This window comes from Gorilla gorilla, chromosome 7 (genome assembly GCF_029281585.2).
Source record: "Gorilla gorilla gorilla isolate KB3781 chromosome 7, NHGRI_mGorGor1-v2.1_pri, whole genome shotgun sequence".
Classification (NCBI taxonomy): domain Eukaryota; kingdom Metazoa; phylum Chordata; class Mammalia; order Primates; family Hominidae; genus Gorilla; species Gorilla gorilla.
This window is the reverse complement of record NC_073231.2, coordinates 32210313-32220521: the sequence shown is the minus strand read 5'-3', so window position 1 is coordinate 32220521 and position 10209 is coordinate 32210313. Positions and strand designations below refer to the sequence as shown.

Below are 10209 nucleotides of genomic sequence, written 5' to 3'. Positions count from 1 at the left end.
TCTTCTAATGGCCTTCTTTGACCTGGGAGAGGCATCGGGGTTACTGGGTGCAGGCAGCCACCCAGTGCGGGAAACTACTCTGTGAGACTTCCATGCAGTACAGATTACCCAAGCTCTGATTAAGCAATGCCATTGGTAGGGAATTTCCAGGCATCAGCCAGGGTTCTGGGGTCCAGACAGTTCAGTGGTGAATAAGAACTTCTGCATATTTGGTGGCATTCCCCCCTCCCTCTAGGATAGTTCAGAGAAAACTTACATCTCTGCATGACAGCCCTTCATGTATCTGAGAACACAGTCATGCCCCCTTGCATAGTTTCTTCTCTGGGTTAAGCACTGCATTTTGCTGTTGGTCTCTGGACCCTTCACCAACCTAGTCACCCTTGTGGGCACCCTCTAAGTTTTGACTAAATCTTTCAGAAGAACCTAGAACTGAGCATACTACACCAACTGTGAGCTCATTAACGCAGGGCTCAAAGGCTCTGTGTCCTCAATCTTTCTGCTCATCCTGCTTTTACTAATGCAGCTTAAGTTTTGAAATGCAAGTTGAGTATCCAAATCTGAAAATCCAAAATCTGAAATGCTCCAAAATTCGAAACTTTTTGAGTGTCAACATGACACTTAAATGAAATGCTCATTGCAGCATGTAGGATTTAGAATTTTCAAATTAGGGATGTTGAGCTGGAATCTAAAAAAATCTGAAATCCAGGCCAGGCACGATGGTCCAGGCCTGCAATCCCAGCACTTTGGGAGGCTGAGGCGGGAGGATTGTTTGAGCCCAGGAGTCTGAGACCAGCCTAAGCATCATAGCAAGACCCTGTCTCTACAAAAGGTAAAATAATTAGCCAGGCATGGTGTTGCGTGCCTGTAGTCCCAGGCTGAGGTGAGTGGATCGCTTAAGCCTGAGAGGTCAAGGCTTCAGGGAACTGTGATCAGGCCACTGTATTCTAGCCTGGGCAACAGAGCAAGACCCTTTCTCAGAAAAACAAACAAACAAACACACAAACAAACACCCTGAAATCTAAAACACTTCTGGCCCCAAGCATTTTAGATAAAGGTTACTCAACTGGTAGCTGTTTTCCCCAACTGTTTCTGACTTCCATCAACCTCAAAGCCATCTCCAATGTAAGATTTTTTCTTATGTGCCTGGAGAAGCCTGGTGTTCCATATCCTGTATGTGAGAGGTGCCTTTTCCCAACGTGGGTGTCTATTTTGCCCATCCCACTAAATTCCTTCTTGCAAGTTTTGGCCCCAAATCTTACCCTGTTTTGAGAAGTTTCTTATGATTCATTTGAATAAACATGTTTGGCTACCAATTACAAATTACCCCCATTAAAATGATATCATGATCTAATTCTCAAATTTTACATCATCTCAGCTTCAAGAGAGATCCCTTAAAGGGTACCCTGGGTCATTGAGCCTGACAAAATAAGCAGCTCCAGTTAAGGCTGGCTTTTGGGTCTCTGGGATATGAACGTGACACAGAGGAAGCTCATTGACTTTGCTGTCTACAACCCTGGACCGGTGTCAGAAAACCTGGGCTGTCTCACGGAATCCATCATCCCCACACTCTGGGAAAAGAATTAATATGAGCCAAGCACATCGAGACGAAGCAGATGGTTGGGTGGATTCCATGACGGCGCAGGGAACTCCACAAGGCAGAGAACCTTGCTCCCGCTGTCTTGGACTCAGCGCCAGCTGTCAGCAGCTGGACTCTGGATAGAGAGCCCCATCATCGTGATTAATACTCCATTTGTCAGGGGCTGCTAACTCTGAAAAATAACAGTAAGCCTGACATTAGAGAAGAGCTTCAGCATTTTCAAAGCGCCTTTGCCTCATAACCACCCTTGAGATGGATGGTAAGGCCGGGAAATAGTAACCTGGTAGTGCAGCATGTGAAAACTCAGGTTCAAAGAAGTTTTGTGACTTGCCTACCTCACAGGGCTGAGGAGGGTGGAGATGGGAGTCAAGACCAGGCTTCGTGGCTCAGAATCCAGTGTCTGCTTCACGAAGCTTCTCTGAGGTCTACCATCCATATCACCAACCGTTCTGTGGTGAGCAAGTCTATGCAAACCTACTGCCATGTCCTAGGTGGGCACAAGATGAGATGGTGGAACCCCACACCAACACCCCCTATCCCAGGGCTTATATACCATAGGGAAGGGTTATAACATGGATTTGCTAAGGGCAGGATTTACGTCAAGGTTGTTTAGACCCAACGGCAGGATTCACGGTAAGTATGTGAAAGTAGAAATCTTAGAGGCATTCCTGGAACTGGGGTGAATTGGAAGCCAACATGGCGGGTCAGCATCCAAGATGGAGTTCCTTCAGTCTCCACATCAACTGGTCAGAGTGGGCTCATTATTTGCTCTGGGCCTGTCACTGGGCTAGATGCTGAAGAAGGACCCGCAAGGGTAGAACATATGGACCAGGCCTTTAATGAGCTCAACGCAACCAGAGGCATGTTGTTCAGGCCCTTGAGCAGGTGGTCAGCCCTTAGCACTGGAATTATCTAGGGAAGCTGAGGCCCAGCTGGCAGAGGAGGCTCCAGAGGAGAGGCAGAGTCTGAGCTGGCCTTGAAGGGTGAGCTGTGCTGGGGAGTCTGGAAGGTGGTGGTGAAGGGCAGGCAGTGCCAGAGGCTCAGTAGGTGGGCATGGGGGTGAGAGGGACAAGAGAAGGAGTGTGGGTGTCATGGTGGCAGAGGACAGGATGGAGGAGGCTAGCGAGCAAAGGGGTGGCCCCTGGCCTTGAGCAAGGTGTTCAGGCCACTCGAATTTATAGGGCTGAACTGCAGGATGGGAGACAATGACAAATGGGACGTGGCCCCTTCCTTAGGAAGGGGACAGGTAAGATGGTCTTACTGCCCTCTCAGGACTGATGGCTCCTCCTCACACTCCACCAGTGTGGGCGTCTTTTACGATGTGGCATTTGGAGCAGTAGGCCTTAACATTTTTCTAAAATTATTTTCAATGATTGAGAAAGTCATCTCTACTACCAATTTCAGCTCAGAATTTCCCTCAATGCATGCTGTGGAACACTAGCCTTATTCTCTGTTCAAGTGAGAATGGAGAAGCCTTAACACTACATCCCCCTCTTGGAGGATTACCAGGCTCAAGAGCACCTTAAAAGCTCTGATAAGTCCTGCAATAAAGGCATGCTTTTGGCTTTCACCAGAGAATCCTTTTTCAAGGGACTCCTAGGATCATCTCATGAGGTTTGTCAGTGGCCTCTCAGCCACTGTCTAATCCCACTGTCTATTCTGTGATAGGGAGTTATTATTTTTATGTCCCGTGACAACACAGAGACCAAGAAGCTTAGCGATTGCCCAGTGATGTGCATTTAGGAATGATCAGATAGATTGAAGTCCAAGACTTGACACTGTAAGTGTAGGGATTTACTCCTAATTCAGCATTTTGTGACAGTGGCATTTGTTGCTGACATGCCTGCTTTCCTAGCTAAGCATATAAATTAGTGTGCTGAGGATAAATAATCTGAGTTATCTTTTTATGAGGTTACTGTATTTTTTTCTTTTTTCTTTTTTTTTGGGGGGGGACAGAGTCTCACTCTATAGCCCAGGCTGGAGTGCAATGGTGCGATCTCAGCTCACTGCAACCTCTGCCTCCCAGATTCAAGCGATTCTCCTGCTTCAGCCTCCTGAGAAGCGGGATTACAGGCGCCCGCCACTACGCCCAGCTAATTTTTGTATTTTCAGTAAAGACGGGGTTTTGTCATGTTGGCGAGGCTGGTTTTGAACTCCTGGCCTCAAGCGATCCTCCCACCTCAGCCTCTCAAAGTGTTGGGATTACAGGCATGAGCCACCGTGCCTGGCCATTTTTTCTAATTAATAAAGTACTCATAATTTTGAGGGGAGAGGGGAATACAGAAAATTATATAGAGGAGGAAATCCAAATAAAAATGTTGAAAGCTGGGCTGCTTTCTGACTTGGAGGCCGCTTTTCTCAGATCTGTTTTTCCTCCCTGAGATCTAGCTACTGCTGGCTGGGGTTAGCGACCTTGTGGGTCAGGGTGGTTGACGGATTTCAGTTCAGACTGGATGAACAGACTTCAGTTCAGACTGGATGGATACTTTGAGATAAACAATAAGACGACAAATCAGAAAACATTTATGTTATTGATTGAATACAATTTTACAAAGGCTAAATTCTTATTTCATGTGTACAATTATTTTTACCAAAATGAACTCCTAAACAAGATCATGTTCATTATATGATTAAATGTTACTTTTTAAAAATGATAAATACAAATTCTGAGTTTTGAAAGATTACATACTTTTTTTTTTAAGACAGAGTCTCACTCTGTCACCCAGGCTGGAGTGCAGTGGCATAATCTCAGCCCACTGCAACCTCTGCTTCCAGAGTTCAAGTGATTCTCCTGCCTCAGCCTCCCAAATAGCTGGGATTACAGGCGTGAGCCACCATGCTCAGCTAATTTTTGTATTTTTAGTAGAGTCAGGGTTTCACCATCTTGACCATGGCTGGTCTCCAACTCCTGGCCTCAAGTGATCCGCCTGCTTCGGCCTCCCAAAGTGCTGGGATTACAGGCGTGAGCCACCGCACCCAGCTGATTACATACTTCTCACCAAGATATTTTTACAAAGCTGAACAACAATAAAAGATAAACACTGGTTTGTAAACGATGGACAAAAATTGCTTTTGAAAAGCACTTATATTTCATGTGAACCAGGTTAAAAACTAACCAAAAAGAAAATACTAAAGGTAAACATTTTAGAGTGTATTTTTGCAGAGTAGGCCACAGATAAAGAAATAGCAAGGTCCCTGGGGTAGTCAAATTCAAAGAGACAGAAAGGAGAATGAGTGGTGCCAGGGGCTGGAGGACGGGGGACGGGGAGTTGAATGAGTGGAGTTTCAGTATTGAAAGATGAAAAGAGATCTGGAGACTGGTTGAACATCAAAGCAAATGTACTTAACACTACTGAACTATGTATTTAAAAACAGTTAGGGCTGAGCATGGTGACTCATACCTGTGATCGCAGCACTTTAGGAGGCTGAGGCGGGTGGATCATTTGAGTTTGAGACCAGCCTGGCCAACATGGCGAACCCCCCATCTCTACTCAAAATGCAAAAATTACCTGGGCGTGGTGGTTCACCCCTGTAATCCCAGCTACTTGGGAGGCTGAGGCAGGAGAATTGCTTAAGCCCATGAGGTGGAGGTTGCAGTGAGCTGAGATCACGCCACTGCACTCCAGCCTGGGCCACAGAGTAAGACTCTGTCTCAATAAATAAATAAATAAATAAATAAATAAGGGTTAGGATGGCAAATTTTATGCAATGTGTATTTTACCACAATTAATTTTTTTTAAGTTTAAACAAGAAGTAGCAGACTATAATGAAGAAATATGTAAAAAAAGAAAAAAAAAGAAGCAAAAATATGAACAGTACAGGATTGATGTGTTCCCTGGGAGAAGATAGAGACCAAAAAAAAGGGCGTGGCCTCAGCCCCACTCTGTGCTCAGGGTGAGACCCAGGCTTCCCTCTCCCCTGACCTCCTCTCTCTGGCCACTGCATCCTCTGTGCTCCGGCCACTGGGCCTTTCTCTGCCCCTCCGGCATGTCCAGTGTGTTTCCATACTGAGGCCTCTGAGCCTTCTGTTCCCTGTGCCTGATGCTGTTTCCTCAGATTGTCACACAACCAATATTTCTTGAGCATGTACTGCGTGCCAGGCACCCTGCTAGGCATTTTGAAGCACTCAAGTGAGCTGCCTTCCTGGAGCTGCTGTTCTAGCAGACGGTAAGCAAAACCAAGCAGGGTGAGGGGGACTGAGAGTGGCAGGGGGTGTGTAGCAATTTTATTTATTTATTTATTTGAGATCGGGTCTCGCTTTATCACCCAGGCTGGAGTGCAGTGGTGCAATCCCGGCTCACTGCAGCTTCAGCCTGCCTGGTTCAAGTGATTCTCCCACCTCAGCCTCCCGAGTAGCTGGGACTACAGTGCCTGCTTCTGCACCCAGCTAATTTTTGTATTTTTGGTAGAGACGGGGTTTCACCATGTTGACCAGGCTGGTCTCAAACTCCTGACCTTAAGTGATCCTCCCGCTTTGGCCTCCCAAAGTGCTGGGATTGCAGGCGTGAGCCACCATGCCTGGCCTGTGAGTAGGAATCATTAGGCTCAGCAGCATGAACAAGGTGACATTTGAGAAAAGATGGGAATGAGGCAAAGAAGTTAGTTGTGCAAACATCTGGTGGAACCACTCCAGGCAGATGGAACAGCCAACCCCAAGCCATAGGGAAGGACCTGCTGGTGTAATGGGCCCAGAGTTCAAGTCAACAATCAGACTTAATGACATAATTAAAGGTGCTCAACTTCATGAGTCATCAGGAAAATGCAAATTAAAACCACAATATGGCACCTCTACAACGCACCAGAGCAGGAAAAATGGAATAAACATCACTGACACTGACAAGGACAAGGAATAAGTGCAGTTTCATGCCCTGCTGGATATAAACTAGTACAACCACCATGAGAAACTCTTTGGCAGTGTCCACCAAAGCTGAACACAGGGCCACCCTATGCCCTGGCGATTCCATGCCCAGGTATATGCCCAAGAGAATGGCATTCATATGTTCCCCAGAAGACACACACAAGAATGTTCACAGCAGCACCATTTATCAGAGTCAAAAATGGAGGCTGGACATGGTGGCTCACACCTGTAATCCCAGCACTTTGGCCGGTGGAGGTGGGAGGATTGCTCGAGGTCAGAAGTTTGAGACCAGCCTGGGCAAGATAGCGAGACCTCATCTCTACAAAGGATTTTAAAAAATTAGCTGGGTGTGGTGGCATGTGCTTGTAGCCCCAGCTACTCAGGAGGATGAGGTGGGAGGATCACTTGAGCCTGGGAGGTCGAGGCTGCAGTGAGCTATGATTGTGCCACTGTACTCTGACCTGGGTGATAAAGCGACATCCTACCTCTAGAAAAAACAAACTGAAAAAGCTTGGTCCCTCCATTTCAAATACTGAGATTTCATAGATGAAACTACTTCAGAAGTCTATTGAACCCTCCTCTATCAAGGCAATCACATTTTCATTCAGCTTCTGGGGGGGAAATGCCTACTACAAATGCCATCCGTGATTGAATGGAAGCAAATCATTTTGGGGACAATTCTGATTTTAGTGGCAAGGAGGTATCTGAGCTAAGAGCTGCCGGGAGGACTCTCACCCATGAGAAAACCAGCCCTCCAGGTCATTCCTATACTTCACTGTCAAATCTCCCTTTGCCTGTTCCGGCAGCTTTATTCATAATAGACAAAGATTGGAAACATCCCAAACCCCCTTCAGCAGGAGACCGATATACACATTGTGTGTGGTATGTGCCTATCACGCAATAGGACTCAGTGCTTCGAACAGTGCGGGAGGTGGGAGGACAAGCGAGGATGAGCGTGGAGTCCTCACATGGCAGAAAGGCAGAGGATCAAGCCAGCCCACTCCTGCAAGCCCTTTCTACGGCATCCCAAATACATTCATGACCCAAACACCCCCACAAAGGCCCCACCTCCCAACACTGTTGCAATAAAGATTACATTTCCAATGCTTGAATTTTGGGGGGCACATTTAGTCCATAGCACTAACTACCACATTTCTTGCTAACATACACATCTCTTTAGGGAAGGTCTTTGGACATCACTTTTTTTTTTTTTAAGACAGGGTCTTGTTCTGTTACCCAGTCTGGGGTGCAGTGGTGCGATCACAGCTCACTTCAGCCTCAAACTCCTGGGCTCAGTTGATCCTCCCGTCTCAGCCTCCCAAGCACCTGGGACTACAGGTGTGCATCACCACGCCCAGCTATTGTTTGTATTTTTTTTTTTTTGTAGAGACAGGGTTTTGTCATGTTGCCCAGGCTGGTTGGACATCATATTTTGAGCACATTTCTGGCTGTTTTTAAGATTACATTCCTAGGAATGTTGGTGAACTGATGGGGGACAAAAACATTTGTTTCCCCTTGAGAGGCAGTGGTACACGGGAGGGGTTAGAGCATAGACCCTAGGATCACATTGCCTAGGGTTGAATCCTAGCTCTGCCACTTACTGGCTACAAGACCCTGGACAAGTCACTTCCTCTCTGTCTCTGTAAATGAGCATAATAGCAGCACCTGCCTCAGGGGGTTGTTGAATAGGTTCAATGAGCTAATATATAAGAAACACATGGTATATGCTATAAAGTGTTGTCTTCTTCTTTTCCTTCTCCTCCTCCGCTCCCTGGGATTATTACCATAATGATACAATTATCATTTGTTCTTTCTGTAAAAGGGAGTTTGATGTTGGAGCTGCTTCCTAGGCAGTCAGGCAGGGCAGTCACTGAGAATGAGGACGGCGTTTCTGACTCAGCTGTGGGCGGGCAGCTGCAGTGACACAGCTGAGTCTTGGCAAACTCTTTTCATGTACGAAGCCTGACCCTGGAGTCTTGAGGCTGAACTTTTCACCAACAAACAGGAATGCATTCATGAATGTTACCTCTGGGTGCTGTCTTCTGGAAGCCATCTGCATAGCGTAACTCTGCCACCCTGGCTTGGACAATTATGGTGATTTCTCTGATGCCCCTGATACTACCACCTCAATCTGAATTTAGCAGCTCCCTTCACATATGGTTAGATCGCCTTTAAAAAGATTTTTTTTTTTTTTAGAGATGGGGTCTCACTATGTTGCCCAGGCTAGTCTTGAACTTGTGGGTGGGCTCAAGCAATCCTCCCACCTCAGCCTCCCAAAGTGCTGGGACCACAGGTGTGAGTCACTGCACCCGGCCTAGATGTCCTTTTTCAAACGTAAGCAATCATGCTCAGGTTTAGGGTTATTCGTGCCTGGGTCCCCCTCCCATACTGAATTGCTATGGACAGCCAGCTAGTCTTCATCCTGCACGCCCCAGCCCCTGTGCAGCGTTAATGAGCCAGAAACGCTGATTCTGCTGCTGAGTTCCGTGGAACCCCCTGGGGCATTTTCCTGACTACCCCCAGTGTGGCCAATCCGTGTCCACTGAGGATGAATGTGACTCCAGGAAAATACATGAAGTAACTCTGCGCCAAGTTTGGTGAATGAATTGAGCCATGCCAATTCTGTGCTATAAATAAATTTACAAGACTGGTTTTCTTGCGTGGCTCATAAGCCAGGTCTAGCTGCCACTCCCCCAGAAGTCTTCCAAAAAGTATTTTGAGCAGGACCTTTAGACCGGGGTGGTGGAGTCCCAAGGCCAAGGCCGACCGCGCTGCTCTGGGCCCAGGGGGCGTTCCCACATGGGGCTGTAATGCCACGATTGGCCGCAGGAGGGGGGCCGTATTCCAGACCCCACTGCAGAAGCCTCCGCAACTGCTCCAAGAACTTTATTTTATACAGACTGGCGGCGAGAGCAGCTGCAGTTCGCATCTCAGGCAGTACCTAGAGGAGCTGCCGGTGCCTCCTCAGAACATCTCCTGATCGCTACCCAGGACCAGGCACCAAGGACAGGGAGTCCCAGGCGCACACCCCCCATTCTGGGTCCCCCAGGCCCAGACCCCCACTCTGCCACAGGTTGCATCTTGACCTGGTCCTCCTGCAGAAGTGGCCCCTGTGGTCCTGCTCTGAGACTCGTCCCTGGGTGCCCCTGCAGCCTCTTTCTATGACTCCATCTGGATTTGGCTGGCTGTGGGGACGCGGTCCGAGGGGCGGCCTGGGTCTCAACGTGGTGGCAGCCAGCTCTCTGGCCACCATGGCAAATGCTGGGATCTGAGGGGACAAGGCTCTACAGCCTCAGCCAGGGGCACTCAGGTGAGTCTTGGTACTAATTTTGTCCTATCTCCTGGGCATGCTGTCTCAAAGACAGCTGGAGGAGACTGGAATGAACTGGATGGAGAGGAGTACAGAGTTTGGGAAACTTCAGACCTAGAGCCTGGAGGTGCCTTCTCCAGGTGGGAAGGTCCCCACTAGCTGGGCCCGCAGACATCTGCCAGGCCCTCATCCAACTGCCTGGGCTGCAGAGAACGTGAGCCTGCATTTGGGGTGCCAGAGGGAAGCTATTGCCTTGGTGGCTACTCCACCTGACTCATGTCACAGCCCAAGAGCCTACTCAGGGTGCAGATGGCTCAGGTGACAGTTCCTCTCCATGGCTTCGTGTGTGTGCATGTGTGTGTGTGCATGTGTGTGTGTGCATGTGCCAGTGGTGGGATATATGTGGGGAGAGGTTATTTCTAAAATATCTGTCTCTGTCCAGCT

At 48.0% G+C, this 10209-nt stretch overlaps 1 protein-coding gene across 1 annotated transcript in view; it reads left to right on the top strand.

The window, feature by feature from the left end:
• The first annotated feature begins 9341 nt into the window (after nt 1-9341).
• The window catches only part of SCARA5 (scavenger receptor class A member 5), a 122860-nt gene continuing 121992 nt past the window's right edge, over nt 9342-10209 (top strand). The window contains exon 1 of the mRNA XM_004046832.5: nt 9342-9765. The gene's annotated coding sequence lies outside the window, so the exon portion shown is untranslated. The remainder of the gene's footprint in view (nt 9766-10209) is intronic.